We start from the raw sequence: 15,643 nt of genomic DNA on the forward strand, positions 1-15,643 counted from the left end.
GCTCGCTACAACACCGAGAACTGGATCTTCATAGCATGTTGCTGCCACCACAATGACCGACCAAGCGACCCAGTGTGAGCAAGGCCCGTCACCGGTCATTCTCTTGCACCCTCGTGATCCCGGGACATTCAATGGTAAAAGCAGCGTGGATGTCGATAAGTGGCTGGCTATGTATGAGCGCATCAGCAACAGTAACAAGTGGGAGCTGATGATAATGCTTGCGAATGTCATTTTCTATTTGCGGGACACTGCGCGACTCTGGTTCTAGATGCATGAGGAAGATTTGACAAGTCGGGACGTTTGTAAGCAGAAATTATGCAATCTACTTAGGAAACCTATTGGACGACAACTAGCGGCCAAGAAAGAACTTGCAATTCGTGCACAGATGTCCACAGAGCCGTACATCTATATTCAGGATGTGTTGTCTCTGTGCCGCAAGGTAGACAAGGACATGCCTGAAGCGGACAAAGTCGGACACGTACTGAAAGGCATAGCCGATGACACCTTCAATCTGCTGTTAAGAACTGCTTAAAGTCGAGTCGGTCATCGCAGAATGTTGTCGTTTTGAGCTGGCAAAAACTCAGTGCATCACTCGTCGCTTCGATCGACTTCCCACTACGGCTGCCACGTCCTCGTGGGAAGGTTTAGCCACGCTCTGTCAAGCGCAAGCTCCAGAAAACGTCACCAGGCACCTTATTCTGAAATGTTCCACTTCAGCGATAGTTCGCCTTTCGCCTTCAGGTGCGCGCTGATTGGCTGGTTGAGCAAAATTGAGTAACGTTGGGCTCAATGAGCCAATCAGCTCATCCAATTTTGCTGAAACAGCCAATCAGCGCGCACTTGAAGGCGAAAGGTGAACTATCATCGAAGCAGAACGTTTCAGAATACGGCCTCAGGATCATTCGCCAAGAACTTGAGGCCGTGGCACCTGTTACCCCTCATGACAGTATGCAAGACAACAACCTGGCTACTATTTCGCTAATTCAGGCCGTCGTTCGCCAAGAGGTCGCGAATATGGGCATTTTACCTGCTGGCGGGTAAATAATAATACAATATAAGTAACAATATAATTAAATAAACCATTAATCACAGCTACAGCGAGTGAAAGCGTGCGAGGGTCAGCTGACGATTGCGGCTCAAAATCACACGCGCGAAGGAGGAAAGGTGGGGCGAAAGCATGCTTCTGTCACATGCGAGGCACAGGTGGGGGGGGTTAGTCCGGTGACGACAGCGCAGGCGCCGTATCTTAAAAAGCGATCAGCGACGCAGAAAAAGTGCGCGCCCGCACAGTGTCATACCGTACTCGGACATTAACTGCGTACTGCACGGGCCGCATCTTTCCTTCTTTTTTCCCCTTTATTTGTTTACATTGCTAAATCAAACAATGGCGGGGGCTAAGATAAAAGCTGCAGTGAGGTAGCTGGACGTGCCCTTAGCCTTCGTGTTACACGGTGGCAGTCAGTCGCACAGTCAACAGTATACAGAAACATTACATATAAATGTTACAGTACAATAACTAATCAGTGCAAGAGAGTTTTCAATAGGGTAACAAGGAAATTGAAGAATGGCAAGTAAAAACAATGCAGATAGTACACACCACCACATTACATACACATGCAAGACAACAACAGCGATCTGCTTTGGGCACAGAGTCTAGGCAGTGTAGGTGCGTTGGCGGCTCTTTGTGCGTGCTGCGTGTTCTTGGCACTCAGTTTGCGTTGTAGCGATAGACAGCCCAAAGGTGGTGGTGAATTGTAGCAACAGGCAGGTTTAGCCTGGCAATCAAGGCCGGCAATTGCTCCGCCCGAGCGTCTCTTACAATATCGCTGAAGGGTTTCACCATATGTCCATCAAACCAGTCTCTCTGGTTTCCATAAGAATTCCATAAGAAGTAAAATTTCTTTGCGAGCTATAACTGATCCCTCGGGAAATACAAGATGTTGCAGGCAAGCATGCGGAAGGTCCTTTTTTTTTTTTTTAAGTTTCTCCAGGAGAGCGTTCCTTTCATCTTGGAATTTCGGGCACGACCACAGAAAGTGTTCAATGTCTCCTGTCTCGTCGATGCCGTACAGTTCAGAGAATTGATTCGCCCCGTCTTAAATAACCAAGCCGGTGTACTAGCAGATCCTGTCCTGATTCGATATAAAAGTGAGGCTTCCTCTCGGTGAAATCTCTTGGTTACGCAGGGCATATGTGGTGGAACCCAAAGCAATCCAAAGTGATTTCGAGTGTCAGATTTTTTTTTCACTTGATTACTTTTGGAGCCTTGACTTTAGAAGGATCATAAAGCGCTGCGTATGCAAGCGCATCAGCTTTTTCGTTGCCAGTAATACCAATGTGGGAGGGAATCCACTGAAACTTTACTGTGAAGCCTTTGTTGTTGAGTTCTTTCACAAGGGCTAGTGATTTGCGTGGGAACTTGATGGATGGCAGACCACGGTATAGTTGTAATGCAGCCTTTGAGTCCATAAGGACAACCACATTCTGCAGAGGCAAAGTCTTTAGTTTGTGCAGAGCAGAAGCTATTGCTACGCCTTCCACAACTGTCGACGAGGCTATACAGTCCACACGGCCAGACCATGTATATCTCAAAGAGGGAATATAGAATGCAGCTGCGCAGTGGTCTTCGTCTACTTTGACAGAGCTAGTGTATACTTGTAGGTCATTCGGGTAAGTCGTGTTCAAATGTTCCAGGACTAGTGACTTGGCTTCTGCAGATGGAAAGCAGCTCTTTGACTGCAATCGTGGTACACTTAAGTCACATGTGATGTCCTCGAATGTCCATGGCAGTTCTATTTTTTCCCTGTCTCGAGCAGCGCAATCCTAAGACGACAAGCGGGTTCAGTGCTGCATCGGTCACATCACTTGCTGCTGCTTGTTATATGATGCTTGTTAATACAGATAATAAGCGAATGTTTACAAGGTTATACGGACGATAAAACTACGATCCCTACTACTAATTTGCTATTGCAATTGATGCTTCGGCTTACGGGCGAAACAGACGTTTTTTTCAAATGTAAGAATTAAAATAAAATTGTGTACAGTGCACCACTACTCTCATTTGTCAATTTTTCCTGTTTCTCGGCTCTTACGGGTTTTTTTTTTATTAACAGTTCCGTCAAAAATGTATCAGCGGGGTTCTACTGTCATATGCTCGTTTTTATGCCTTGAGGTCATCAAGTATGCTGTGAACTCACCTCCCCATAGTCAGGGAAGGAGCCCTTGTCGAGCTTGGAGTAGACCAACACGTCATTGATCTTGACTTCAAAGGACCCTGCAAGACGATGATGCATAATAGGCAGTGAGCATGATCTGATGAGCATTACAACTTGTGAATTTATGAAGAGTAACAAAAACACAACTTTATCCAAATGTTAGCAGTCACTGGTTGTGTTGTTTAGGTAGAATAGAGTTGCACTTATCAACTTAATTGTTCACTAAAGGTTTTCAACATATCAGGATTACATCTACTTCTTCCCTGCATTTTTATTTCGTTTGTTTCACTGCACACTTTATTAACGCATCTTTTGTCTTGACAGAAGCTTTTGTTACGATAAGCACACTGAATCCCACTAACTAAAGAATTGAAATGGATGCAAGTCCACAGAGGTTATATGAAATAATTTACCTAACAGAGTTCACCTTAAAGGGCACGACCTACAATGACAAAGTCAAGTTTCTTTGGAAGAAGCCTCTGAGCCCACACAAGACCCTTATATCAACGTCAGTGTGTTCCGTGCAACAAAGGCGCTTTTACCCTTTTTTTGACAAACACTAGTGACATAACAGTTTAATTAGTTTGTATGTTCTTTATCTGGGGCATATACTGTGCATACAATCTTATTCATCATTTTCATCTGGAGTAACATGCTAGGAGTAGCAAATCTCCCCAGTGTTAATGGAGAGTCTCCTTTATTTAGCATTCTTAAACTGAGATGTGAATCAGGCACAACATGCTAAAAATTACTATGGATCCCTTATGCTACAACTGAGACTACTTGAAGGCGAAAGCCCCAGCACCACTACTCAATGACCGACCACTATTTTGCAGTCATCTTCACTCCGAACCCATATTTTGCAAAGTCAATTTTGCAAGTCATCCTTATTTCACCAAACTCGGACCGTGACTCAGCACTTATTTGCCGAGTTATCACTCTGAAACCACAGTTCACAGTTATTTTTGCAAGTCACCCTTCCTATGATTCACCAAACTCAAACCGTGACTCGGCACATTTTTTTGCTGAGTCACTCACTAGGATCCTCCAAACCTCACATATATGTTTTTTCAAGTCACTCCCCCACTCAATAACCCCTTCATTCACTCTTAATTCACACTTGATTCACCCTATCACTGCTTGGTTCACCTTCATTCACTCTATCCCATCTCGGTTTTACTTCCATCACACTTGGTTTGCTCTATTACTCCAAATTTCCAATTTTCATCACTCTTGATTCACCCTATCACCATTTGATTCACCTTCATTCACTCTAATTTACTCTTCATTATCTTAGCTCACTCTATCCCATCATTACCTTTCGTTTGACTCTAATCACCCAACTAAACCCCTTTAATTCACCAGCAATTCACTCCTAATTCACCCCTCTGTATACCCATTTTCTATCATTACCATTACCCATTACTGTCATTAATTCTTGGTTCTTGGCCACTTTATGGATTTTTTGATCCATTTTGCTGCTTTGTCATGCTAATTATATTAATTGAATGATTATCATGGATCATTTATCAATATTTAAATTCTTGTAATTACCTACCGATTGATATATAATGTTATGGCGTTTGCAATGATCTTATTGAGTTATAGATTTTTGTACATACTTTAATTATTTTTTGTCCCGATTTTTGGCTCCACTTTTTTTTTTTTTAAGGTCACCTCAAAACGAGACATAAGGCTTTTGCCTTAATATATAAGCAAACAAAGCGTCCACATTCCAAATATCATGCCAGCCTCACATAAAAGATGCTGTAGATGCAAACATTCTGCCACAGACAATTAAATTGCTAAGTGAAAGAAAGTATTAACCTCGCACAACCTGTAGCGCATTCAGAATGACAGGTGCAACTCTACAGACTTGGATGATCACCCTGTTGCTTTACTTTAATTAATTTTTTTATTATTATACAGAGATTTAAAATTAATTGAATGAAATTCCAGGGCTAAAACTGCTAAATATGATAAAACTACGATCTGATTATGAGGCACATTGTAGTGGGGGCCTCCGGATTACTTTTGACCACCTGGGTTTCTTCCACGTGCAGCTGAATCCAAGCACCTAAATACGAGCTGTTTTGCATTTCGCCGCCATCGAAATGTTGCTGCCGCAACCAGGATCAAACCTGCAACCTCGAGTTATAATATAGGGAGAGTTCGGTCATTTGGAGGGGCGAGAAAAACATAACCAGGTCAAGGAAAAACGTAGGCAGTGTGCATGTAAGCAATGCACCGCACAGCTACGAAGAAAAAAAAAAAGGAAGTGCCCATCATTGTCTTCTTTATCTCAGTTTACATGTTTTGCATTCTGTGCAATAGGGGGCATTCAAGGTACTGGTATGACACGTCTTCTTGCAGTTTTCTGAGGCATGCTTGAAGTTGACGTATCTCTGCACTATTACACTCAGCTGGCATGCAGTGAACATGGTTGAATACTGAGGCACAGCGCATTTTTTTTTTATCTTATTCATTTAATTATTATTGGTTATGAGAAGACCAAGTGGAACACCAATGTATGGCACCAGTGACAGTAGGGCAAACTTCTGAGAATGGTGGTGCAAAAATTTTACAAGTGATTTCTGATGAATTGAAAATACAGTATTACATTCTGCACTGCATTGCACAGTTGCAGCATGTGCCCTAAAGCAATTAAAAATGTGGCAGTGTTTGGTTCTTTAGCATCACTGCAAAGTGGCAACTGGTGGAAGTGGCACTTCATTGTGTAACAGACACCACCGTCAAACTGATCTCAAGTGCAGAGGTTGTTCAAGAAGAGGTCCCACAGTAACTGAGCACTCTCGGCCTCCAACTCAAACTGCTCAAATGCTAACCGTTTTTCAAATTAAGAATGTACAACACTCCCTGATGCGAGCTTGATCTATTTAGAAATGTCTTTTTTGCTATAGAACTGATGACAACATTTGTGAAGTATCTGATACAGCAGGTGCATCTTGCACCAAATGATAACTCGATAACAGTGATAATCTGGCGAAAACATACACTGGCAAAATGTTAAAACAATGTCGCATGGCAATATGGTCACGTCTGTCTGCCACCTTTGCAGGCTGCAGCTATGAATGTTTGTTAGTCATGCTTGCTGTTCAATACAGGGCCACAGCAATGGTCATTACAACCAAAATATGACTGCCAAGGAGTTGTTCTGCAAGCCAGCCTCAGAAAGCATGCGATAACCACAGGCAGAAAACAGCAATCTACTCACTAGAACGTCCTTTATTGCTTGTCACATTGGCACTTGGCACATGTTCGAGGATCTCCTTTTTCAGAGCCTGAAAGCGACGAGCGTAGCTTCATCCACCGCTAGAAAAACAAGAAAAGGAAGACGTGGTCAACTTTGCAAATACTGTACAAATGAGTTCTATACTTAGAACTCCAGTCCAACCTTTTCACCTTGTTCCCTGCAATCATTTTGCGATTCTGTGTCTGGCTACATTTTGTTCAATGACTATATAGGCCTGTTGCCAAGCACTTTTATTTAGGACGTAGAGAATTCTCCCTTCCAAACAAGGGACTTAACGGGGCACATTCAGTCACTCTCCGCTTGCTACAGATGAACTCGTACCCCAATCCTTGGCGTACGAGCCGAATCGACCCAGACTACAAAGGATCATTCAATTGTGCACAGTGTGGTGGACATGTGAACTTGGGACACATGTTGTGGGGATGCATGACGCAGGCCTCCTATCTGGAGGACAAGAACAAGTGGGACAACGCTCTTAGGAGCAGCAAGCTAGAAGACCAACTCTGGGCTGTCCAGAAGGCCCATGAAGCGGTGGAGAGCCTAGGGCTCCCCGTCCAAACGTGGGAGGTGCCCTCTACACCTTGACGAACAGTCGAGTGTCCTTCAGGACCCTTTTCGAAAATAAAGTTTCACCACCACCATGAGAAGTTCAGGAATTGTGCAGCTCGATTTCTGCGGTGCAGGCACAGCACGACACTCAAAACGAATGCCAAGGTGCAGACGCGGTGCAGGCGTTATGTTATGCCCAACTAATGTGCACGAAGTGTGCAAGTTTGAGAGGTCCTGAATTGCAGGTATGATTGGCTTCTGGAGCATAAATACACGGCACACTTGCGTACATACATCAGACGTGCACAAGCGGGGTTTTAATGGTGCTCGCACCTGTGTGCTGCGTCGTCTGCTGCGCTACTTCTTCGCACCTGTACGCCTGCACCGAGGCGGCACCGACAGTGGAGTTGGTGCAGCAAAATCACGAACCAGCCCTGCACCTTTTGAAATGAACAGCGTAGTTCAGTGGGTGCCATTGCTGCACCATTGAAACGAATGGCAGGGTGCAGCACCTTGTGAACTGGTTCAGGCGGTGCAGGCGAATCGAACCAATGCCTTGATCGAACCCCCACATCTACTTTTTTCTTAAAAAACCAGGCAATAAACTGCGACAACTGCGGCAACGGTTGCACTCCAACACGCGATCCTTCTGCAAAATTTCAGCAAGGTCAGTACAGCAGTGAGCACAAGACCTTGTTTAGAACATACGCAGCGAAATATGCAGCACCCTGTACATATTTGCAACAAATCTGTATGCACACAAGATTTAGCACGAGTGCAAAGATGACATTTAGCCACCATATGGCATGTTTTATTCAGTGACAAAGCAGATCCCACTCACAGGAAATCAATTCAGAAGAATTAAGCAATCACGTATAAGGTACGTATGCGTACACTTTCTCAACGCAGCGTGAATTCTCATATACAGACAACAATTATGAGTGAAAATGGATAATTTGGCCCATGGTGAACAGCCGACAAGACGGTTCTGCCGCGACGCACGACGGTTAATTACCACGGCCTCTAAAAATATCGGACAAGGCTACGCTGCGCGTGAGTTGTCAAGGAAACCGTGCCAGCAGCGCACAAGTGCGATTCGCATGCGCAGTCACGCTAAAGTCACGCAAATAGCGGGACAGACACCGCATGGCCAAAAAGTTGGCCCTTCTACACCTGCAACGTGCGTGTTCTCCACGAATGGATTGCGTCCGCATCTTGGAGCGTACGAAGTGCTCGATCCTATCAGCCTACATCTATCGCGGGGACCTTGAGAAAGCTGTAACTGACATATTCCGCCCGACATAAACGCTTAAGAGCAACGTCAAAGGGGACAAAGGGCAACTTTATACCACAGCACACGTCGCTAAAATTTAATATCGCACAACACCTGCCGCCTGCACGTACGGCATAAACTTTCAGCAGCTGTTTCTCAACTTCTACACCTCTTTTTCTGGTAACATATTTCAGTCGAAATCAGGCATTTAAGGAGATATTCAGTGCCGACATTACCGCAGACCAGTGGTCGATGGAAAATGCGGCAGCAGCCGAGACTCACCAGTGCTCAACGTGCACTTCCACTGGCGCCTGTCCTGCCATCCTCTTGGTTTGGAATCTGTCAAGGAAAGTGCATACAAGTGGTAGCCTCTTGCAACATATTCCTTTTAACGCGCATCAGCTAGCTAATGGGTAACAAGTGCATGCTACAATCCTCACCACAGATCCGTAAAGCGAGACCGCGCGGTAGCTGCAAACCACTGCAAACAAGCAGGAGGCGGAATGCGGTTTTGTTTTTATGGCGGGAACCGGAGGTATGTCCTCCTCTCTCTTTTTCTGGCGGGACGTAGCTCTGGCTTTGAAGCCCGTTGAAGCGGCCAAGGGCGATGGCTGTTTTGGCATCCGGCAGCAGTCTACGTCCATAATTAACGTGCTGCAGGCATTCAATATGCATGCGGAACAAAGGCGAGTCAGGATAGGCAGGCTCCACTTAGCAGAAATTTTCTGCACCTCGCATGCGCGTCAATCCCAGGAGAAAAAAATAAAAATAAATAAAATAAAAGCAACATTGAGTCCAATTGTGTTTTTCAATGGGAATCAATGAATGTTTGCCCATGACTGTGCGTAAAAAAATTTGTTCTAATTTTAGGACTGGTTTTGGTGGGGCTCAGTGTATGCCACTTAATTGTGGAAGTCACTGGATGAGTAACCCACGGCCGTGAAACCAAATTAACAAAATAAAATAGTTTATAGCATATAATAATATAATATGTGAGACCTCAAATAAATGATTGTTGCAGTTTGGTGTGATCAATCGAAAGAAGCATTTAGTGTTTTCTGATAAAGATCTGCCATAAAACTTGACCTATATTTCTCTTTAACCACGGCACCAAGTTCAATAATTTCACTTGCATCAGACAGAGATATATATCATAATACATATTAAAATGGTGAATGGTGGTATATGTCATTGAAGTAATTAGCCATATTGTGTGTTCATGTATGAGTATAATTAATTGATCGAGATTTAATTATGTTGTATGACCCAGTTATATGCATCTAGGTGTTTTTTTTTTTTTTTTTTTTGCCCTATTGATGGTCAATGGGCCTAATTATGTTCAAAAATTCCATTTGGCCCAACTGAAAACCCTGATGTTTTTTTTTTTTTTTTTTTTCAATTGAAATATATTGGAGGCATTACAGGCATTACTTCAAATAATCAAATTGCTGTGCAGCAAAGAGATAAGCTCTTCAATAGAGCAGTAGTTCACCTGAAATTTCCTTACTCAAGAAAGTAGAAGAATGATTTCGAAAATGGATGCAGATGCTTCGCCTGCACTTGATCGAATTTTCAAACTGCAAGCTTCATGCATGTATGCAGCTGGCGCACAAAAGTACCAGTTGGTTTACCTATCAACTCACAGCTTGATCCACTTTCTCCAGCAGCATATTGCAAGAGTGTAACTTGTTCTTGCCTTTTGAATGTGGCATCAAATGCTGTAGCATCAGAGAAATATGGGCAATATAGCTGTTGCTGCTAGAAATAGCGGAGTGCCCCACCCATGATATACTTTCTCCAGGTGAAAAGTAGCAAGTGCGTCACTCACAATTTCCAACTTGTAGTTTGTACACTGTTATCTAGAACTATTGGCATGTATTGACATACATGCTTATGATGTTGGCACAGTTTCTCACAACTGATGTTTCACTAACTCACAAAAATTCTGCCAATAATGTATTACAATTTATCTGGGCCTAGCTAGAGCATGTGCTTTTGCTCTTAAACTGTCATTGCGCTAGATAAGCAAAGATCACTGTCATAAGGACAAGAAAGAATTTGTTTGTGAGCACAATAAATTAATTACAAGAAACCATTCAACATATCAACAAGGCACACTGGCGACATTAAATTTCAAGTGAAACAGTGCCAGACCACGAGCAGTGCCCACTTTAACATTTTTGCCAATACCTGGGCCTTTCATGGTAGTAAATCCAATGTTGGTTGTTATCAATTGGGAGTGTTACAGAGGGATCTCAAGTATGCATTTAGTGATATGTTTCAAAATCTGCCAGTAAGCAAGGAGGTAGTAAATACCACAGTCAAATTTCCTGAGCATTTCCCAATGTCAGCATTAAATCTACAGAACTTCTTCAATACAGGGAGGACCGTACAGCAAAGGAGGACCCATCTTTAAAAACAATCTGTAATTGATTGAAGTGCGATTTGTCAACAAATGATCAATAAGCTCTAGAGGACACAAGGGGCCATCTTCTATGCAACAATGAGTGTTTCTACAACAATAGCAAAAATATGGCGCATAGTAGGTAGCCTTGAAACAGTGCTAACCTTCTTTAGCCAGAAGTATCACATATGTTAACACACTTTGTAGACACTGTCCCCTCAAATAGACCTCCTTTCTCACACCTTCAGCACCATTCATCACGGACACACTCTTCACAATGAGAAATGCCATTAGTAGAAGAATGACTTGCTTGCATTTTTTAATGTGTGGGCAACAGGTGACCTACCATCACTGTGAAAAGTGGTTGTATAGGACGATGCTAAATTCACATTCTGTAACTTGCACGAAGCTGTAGTGCCATTACTGTTGCTTCCTGTGGTGTCCTCCTGCAATATGCTCTTGCAAAATGGACTTTAATATCACCTCTGAAAAAAATTAATGAATTTCTGTTAATTAGCTGACAGACTGCGGCAGCTACTTGCCCATCTAGTGTTCACATGCTGAAGGGATGAAGTTCTCACATTCTCACATCGGTTGAATCATAATTTGAAAAAATATATATATTTCCAATAATATCACACTGTGTTAACTGAAATGTGTGCTGCTGTCACAGACATCTAAAGCACGCCCATGGTTCACACATTGTAGATGTAAATTAGACAAGCAGAATGTGAAGTCAAACATCTTTTCGACGTCCAACATGGCACAAAGCACAAACGGGACATCTTTCACATGTATCATCATCATCAGTCTATACATATTTATGTCCACTGCAGGACGAAGGCCTCTTCCTGCGATCTCCAATTACCCCTGTCTTGCGCTAGCGTATTCCAACTTGCGCCTGCAAATTTCCTAACTTCCTCATCCCATCTAGTTTTCTGCCGACCTCGACTGCGCTTCCCTTCTCTTGGTATCCATTCTGTAACCCTAATGGTCCACCGGTTATCCATCCTACGCATTACATGGCCTGCCCAGCTCCATTTCTTCCGCTTAATGTCAGCTAGAATATCGGCTATCCCCGTTTGTTCTCTGATCCACACCGCTCTCTTCCTGTCTCTTAACGATACTCCCAAGATTTTTCGTTCCATCGCCCTTTGTGTGGTCCTTAACTTGTTCTCGAGCTTCTTTGTTAACCTCCAAGTTTCTGCCCCATATGTTAGCACCGGTAGAATGCAATGATTGTACACTTTTTTTTTTTCAAGGACAGTGGTAAGCTCCCAGTCAGGATTTGGTAATGCCTGCCGTATGCACTCCAACCCAATTTTATTCTTCTGTAAATTTCTTTCTCGTCATTAGGGTCCCCTGTGAGTAATTGGCCTAGATAAACGTACTCCTTTACAGACTCTAGAGGCTGACTGGCGATCCTGAATTCTTGTTCCCTTGCCAGGCTATTGAACATTATCTTTGTCTTCTGCATATTCATCTTCAACCCAATTCTTACGCTTTCTCGATTAAGGTCCTCAATCATTTGTTGTAATTCGTCTCCATTGCTGCTGAATAGGACAATGTCATCTGCAAACCGAAGGTTGCTGAGATATTCGCATGTATAGGACATCATATTTTGGCTTAGACATTTCAGTCTAACTGGCAAGTGTTATAACATTTGTGATTTACTGGGTCGCACCTGTTAGGGCACTAGTCAACCTTAAAACGTTCTATTTAAATTACTGAGAAACTACATGCAATCTTACATCTAAGTTGCGAGTACCTATAGTTTTTTCCATCCTGTATTCCTGTACTCTTCATTACAACAATTGCATGCATAAAAAAAGACTAATTCAGCAATGAGCTGAATTAATTTTCTACAGGGTTAGCAGAAATTATCTGCCCAATTTATTTGTAACATTGTTCAAGTGCAACACTATATAGTAATCCACAATTATTTTTCACTTATCTTACAGAACTCTGTTCTATAGGTCCGTATGCAGCAGACTTCTAGTCCTCCTGTGTTTTGTCATTTCTCCCACCCCTCAACACGATTTGAAGAATCACTGCTGCACATTGAGGAAGCTGCACATAGCCTTTGTTGTCAACCAAGCACTCTACCAACTGCCTTTTATCTCACCATCTCAGACACAATACATCTTAATCGCTGCAGAGAAAAGGCATTAGAATTGCCCTTGGAATACCAGGGGACATAGCAAATGAAAAGGTCCTCTACGAGTACCATTTACCCTGCCTACATTACCCTGTCTTCATACACTGTTAATGTAACTTGGCTGTTTAAGCAAGACAGATACTGGGAGAGCCATGCCATTGTGCTTCCAAAGGAGAACAAAAAAAGGCTTGTTGCCACCGTTCCTTGCAGCAGGTGGCGCAATGAGAGCGTTACCTTTCGCTCCGGCGGCATCAGGTGCCGCCCACCAGCTCGATTTCGTGTCGGTTTCCTGTCGCGGTCTTAAAACACGAGGGGAAAAAATTTAAAAAAAAAAAACGTTTCAGGCTGCCGATGCCCCACCAGCTCCTATTTGATTGTAGCGCAAGCTAAACGACAGGGACAACAGAAAGGCGCATTTGACACACACTCAGTGTTAACGTAATGCGCTGACACACACATAGCACTGTGTGTGTGTTAAATGTGCCTTTCTGTTGTACCTGTCGCTCAGCTTGCACTACAACCCCAATATAGAAAACACCACACCAACGAGCCCCTATAGCTGCCCTCACCTACCAGTTCGACGCACGTCGGCGTCTCGTGCCGCAACGATTCGTGCAACGCTCCGCATTACATAGTTGTCTGCTACAGTTGAGTGTGTCAAATTTTTTAGTTACTTTGGATCGTATGTTTTCCTGGTTAGTACATTTTTCTCGAATTTTTTTTTCCTCCAAAACGTTTGAACAAGGTTCTACTCGATATCCGTGCACTATCAAGGGAAGTCCCATCTAGGTCTTTTTTTTCTTTTTTTTAAATGTGTGTGTCCAGTTGAGGAACCAGTTGGGTCCCAAATGTGTTTAAAAAGCTAATTGGTCCAACTGGAAATCCCAATGGCTTTTTTGGGGGGGCGGGGATTGACTGGTATGTATTGTCAAGCAAGTTCCAATGAACTTGGCTGTTATTTCACAGATTTACGAAGTGCCAGAAAAAAATACACAAATAAAAAAAAAATGCATTTACTTCCACAAGTTCCATACACGAATGGCTTTCACAGAGCAAGCAGCACCGGGCAGGAACACGCTGTTTCTTCAGGCAAGACTCTTTTCAAGCTTTGGGGTCAAGCCATCATTCGTACGCATTCCAAGGCCTTCAGCTATTGTTCAGGAAGGCCATCTGCATGGTCAACCGGCAGAGCAAGTGCGCAGGGAACGTGAACAACCTGAAAAAGTAGAGGTTTGGTCAGAATGGGCAAACTAACACTAAAGAACCAAGAGAGGGAGACAAAAAGAAAAACAATTGATAGGGAGGTTAGGCCAGCGTGAAGTCTTGCTGCTGGCAACTGTGCATTGGCAGGGTTCGTACAGGTTTCCATGGAAAAATTCAAGGATATTCCAGGACCTGTCACAGGTTTTTCAAGGACTCAAAGCACCATCCAAAGTAAGATTTCTTTACTCTAACATTTCCAAAAATGACTAGTTTTATTGCACTTACAATAAATAAATGTATATCACAATTATAATAAAAATGTCTAGCTTTGATAACTTCTCAAGATCACAACATAAAATGAACGCTTACAACAGCGGCTGAGTGTTATTGCACTAAAACAAAAAGAAATAAATGTATATCCCAATGATGTTAATAATCTCTAGCTTTGATCACTCTAAAAGTTCACAAATTCCAAAAAAAAAAAGTTCACAAATCACAATGAATGCTCCCAACAGCTATTCTGACTTCTAGCTCCAGTATTAACTGGGCAAGCTTTTACCGAACATTTCCAAACCATTCAGTGTAGTCATGCTACACATCCATTATATTATACCAAACAGATGTATATTGCAATTTTGTAAAACATGTCTTGATCATTTCTCAAGTCCGCAATATTAAAAGTTAACACAACGAACACTCGCAACAGTTGCTCAGGCTTCTGTAGTATTAGCTCGGTTGGTTCACCAAACATTTTCAAAACATTCAGCATACCGTATTTTCCGGTGTATAAGACGAATTTTTTTTTTCTGAATTTTTCGTCGGTGCATATTATAGAACGGTGCGCCCTATGTACGTTCTTTTTTTTCCCAGAAAAACTACTGTCAAAATCAGATCCGCTGTTATGGCCACGCGAAGCGTGCTGGTTGACTTAATTGCTACAGGTTCTGTGCGCGCTATCGAGGTGCCAAGTTCTCGTGATCAAGTTCCCGAGCACCGTGCGAGAAGGATGGAGCAGCAATGCAAGCGGCGGTAGGCCGACCGCGAGTCGATCGACGCTGAAGTCGTCGCATCTGCAGATCGCTGTCAAGATACGGCGCGCGCCGCTGCGCAAACTACGCAGTTCCTATGAGAGAGAGAGTACAAGCAGCCCCCCTCACCCCATACTGCCTTCCCGCTTTCCTCCCTTGTGCGCGATTCGGCTCACCGTCGCACGCTTTCACTCACACATACAGCATACGGCGCGCGGGGACGATGTCATCGCACTTGGACTTCATACGGAACATCGCGGCAACCACGACGGCAGAAATGCGCCTGGAGTAGAAATATATGGCACCCATACGCTTGCGCGTGACCCGCGTTCACGGTGCGAAACGTAACTTTTTTAAATCGCTTACCGAAAGAACAGGTGCGTCTTATACACGGGTGCGAATTATATACCGGAAAATACGGTAATGTTATTGCACTTATATTATCATAAATATTATAACAAACCTCCACCCAAAGGCACTGAGCATCAGTGGTAAAATTGCTCCACTATAGCTCTCTTTAGCTTCACTAGCGTCACCTC

General features: G+C 43.3%; 1 pseudogene; it reads right to left on the bottom strand.

Annotated features, from left to right (window-relative positions):
* Positions 1–13,871: 13,871 nt before the first annotated feature.
* Positions 13,872–15,643, bottom strand: part of LOC119455956 (migration and invasion enhancer 1-like) — a 45,411-nt pseudogene continuing 43,639 nt past the window's right edge.

This window comes from Dermacentor silvarum, chromosome 6 (genome assembly GCF_013339745.2).
Source record: "Dermacentor silvarum isolate Dsil-2018 chromosome 6, BIME_Dsil_1.4, whole genome shotgun sequence".
In the NCBI taxonomy this organism is placed as follows: Eukaryota; Metazoa; Arthropoda; class Arachnida; order Ixodida; family Ixodidae; genus Dermacentor; species Dermacentor silvarum.